Here is a 2,916-nt window from a genome sequence, read left to right on the forward strand (position 1 = left end):
ACCTTGCATTTCTCAGATGTCTAAACACAGGACCTTGGACTCTAAGTTCCTCATCTGTAAAATGGGAAGCTTGGAAGAGAAGGACCTCAAAGATGCCCCTCTGTATTCTAAGGCCAGAGTGCAGACAAGCCAGAAACACCTCAAAGGACATTCTTGCTCTGAGGGCCACTTAGCTTTAACGCTGTGCTTTATATATTGTCGGCAAAGCTCTGAAAGATCCCCCTCTTCAGAACGCTGGCATATATAAAAGTAAAGTGATTCACTCCCTCAGCAAGGCCAGTGAATTCTGCCGCTTGGAGAACCATGGATTTTCAGATCTACTAACAGGCTGTAGCAAGAATGGCAGGCCCAGCTTGGGGCCAGAAGAGCGTTCTTTCCCTTTCAATTTCTCTGTTGACATTCTCACATACCCCGTTATATTTCCCTTTGCATGCAGCCTAAAGCTCAGCGGGATTTTAAAGAAAAGGAATAGTGCTTGTGGCAGGAGAGAGGGAGCCGATCTAGAGAAAAGGAAACAAGCACATGTTATGGCTTTATTTTCTGAGAAAGGCAAGCCTACTCACTCGTCTCTCTTCCTTCCACTTTCAAAGGGAGAGCCTACCTTGGGAGCATGGTTAGGGTTACATGCTAACCAGCTGACAGGGTAAGAAAAAATAAATTATTCTGAAGTATTCTGGATTCCTGAAGCCTTTAGAAGGGGATGGCTAATTTTGTTTAGTTTCAAGATCATTCACTAGCAGAAAACGTCTTCCGAATATTATGCTGGGTCGCTATCTGCCTTATCCCCCAAGAGAGGTGGCAGGAAAGCAGGGTGGATAAAGAGAGACTGGACAGCCCTGCTTCGCTAGGAAAACAGGGGTGAGAGGGGTGCTTGCCTAAACAGGTTTTAATTTAATTCAAGTTTTTAATTTTAAAAATTGTTTCACATTAAAAGGTTAAATTTCACAGCATCTTTTTAAAATATAATAAAACTGCTTTCATTTCGTTTTGCCCAAATTGAAACTAAACACAAGGCTTCAAAATAAATGATACAAGAAAAAGAAAATGACAACGTACGTTACTGCAACTGGATAATTAGTAGAAGTTAATGATTTAATCCACAAGCCAGAAATGGTTACATTATAACTTGAACCTCAAGAAAATATTACTTTCATAAATATTAATTTCCCCTCTGCCTGTTTTTAACTCACCACTTTCAATGACCTCAAGATTCAAAGTTAGCTTCCTCTATAGTAAAATGTTTTGACCAAACCTATCCTGCATATCCAGAAACCAACAACAAATTATGTGAATTCTGTATCGTGTACTCGGCCAGACCTCACTTCTAGATCATTGTGGACACAAGTAAAAAACTCAAGTGCCCTGACTACTGCCATTAATATATTATCTGGGCTATTTTTTAAAAGCCAATCTACAAACAGTGGACCTATAACGTACACCAGTGATGCTGGGCATGGGCTGGGGCACCCGGAACAGGTATCTGAGTTCGGGTTCTGCCACTCCCTGGTTGGTGGCCTTGGGCCAGTTCTTTCACCTCTCAGAACCACCATGGACTCACTTCCAACATGGACAGATGAATAGTATGTATCTCACAGTGTTGCTGTGAAGCTTAAAACGGATGGCGCATATAAAGGGCTCGGCAGTGTGCTTGGAACATGGAAGCCCTAAAAAATTCCAGTTACTCGTGCGTGTATTCAACAAATAGCTCTTGAACACCCACTTNGAGTAAGTGGTTCTTTTCCTTCCTTAATATCTTCTATATTCCAGAGCTCTTCCCCAATCTTAGAGCCTGGCATTTAGGGACAGAGAACAGTTCAGGGATAGAGAGGATGTTCTACAAGAGAATGTCCACTTGACACATTAATTGGTGATTAAAAAAGGAAGCTTGAGATTTGCTTTTTGTGTTTTGTTTTGGTTTGTGTGTTTTCAAGGTAGCCATGTCAAAAAAAAAGCCTTGAACTCTAATATAAAGCCTTAGTAGCTCTGTTCCAAGAAGGATGAAAAGCTATTATTTTGCTTTGTCAATCTGCTTAGTAAAAACTGATACTTCTTTATTTCTAAATATAGGGGTTGTAATTTAAATATGTGAATAAAAATTAGGGTATTGAAAAATTGCTATGATTTAAGGGCTGCCCCACAATTAACTGATGATTGTAATTGTTAGTTCATGCTGGGGGTGCATGTGTTACACCCAGATTGCTATATATCATTGTAGCTCCTTTCTGAAAAATGGGGTCAAAATGTTGTTTGTCACAGGTCATGCTTTGTACCACAGGGACCAATAACCTGCCACAGGACCCTGGGGAAGGTAAGGGCAGCAGAGACAAAGGCAGCTGTTCGTCTGTATCCTCGGGAGGGTTCAACCCAATCACAAGCTTTGTTCTGGATGGTGACCAAGCAGTCTGCCTGGCCCTTCTCTAGGGAAGTTTGAATACAGGACACTCAGCTGACAAGGAAGCTGAGAGATGAGAGAGAGAAGACAGTAAGCAGAAACGTGTAACAAAAACCCTAAGTAAGCAAAAGCAACAAGGTGGGGAGGAGAGAACCTGGTCGAAAGAAGCAGGCAATACGAGAAAAAAAAAAACCCAAAGATGAAAGTCCTAGAAACTGAAAACCTTGTGTTCTAAATGATAGCTCAGTATTTCACAAAGACTAACTGAAATTATTGATGTTGCTATACCTCACCTCCATCACCTGAGGTAAGCTGAAAGAGGGTAACAATAATGTGAAGTGCCATGAATAAAACAAAAGCAAAAGCCCCCACTATTTTACCAGAGAGTTAGAAAGCAGGTGTTTATTACAGAGAATGCCAGGCAATGTGTGGAAACGGACGCTGCAGGAAGCCCCGCTGAGAGACGCTGCTCAGAAGGACCAAGGATAGCTCTGACTCTAGGTCTCTTAAGACCATCAAGGCCA

At 41.6% G+C, this 2,916-nt stretch overlaps 1 protein-coding gene across 5 annotated transcripts in view; it reads right to left on the reverse strand.

Moving 5' to 3' along the window:
- The window catches only part of NR3C2 (nuclear receptor subfamily 3 group C member 2), a 337,886-nt gene that overhangs the window by 101,943 nt on the left and 233,027 nt on the right, over positions 1 to 2,916 (reverse strand). The window lies entirely within an intron of this gene.

The sequence above is a fragment of the Hipposideros armiger genome, unplaced genomic scaffold, assembly GCF_001890085.2.
Source record: "Hipposideros armiger isolate ML-2016 unplaced genomic scaffold, ASM189008v1 scaffold_346, whole genome shotgun sequence".
In the NCBI taxonomy this organism is placed as follows: domain Eukaryota; kingdom Metazoa; phylum Chordata; class Mammalia; order Chiroptera; family Hipposideridae; genus Hipposideros; species Hipposideros armiger.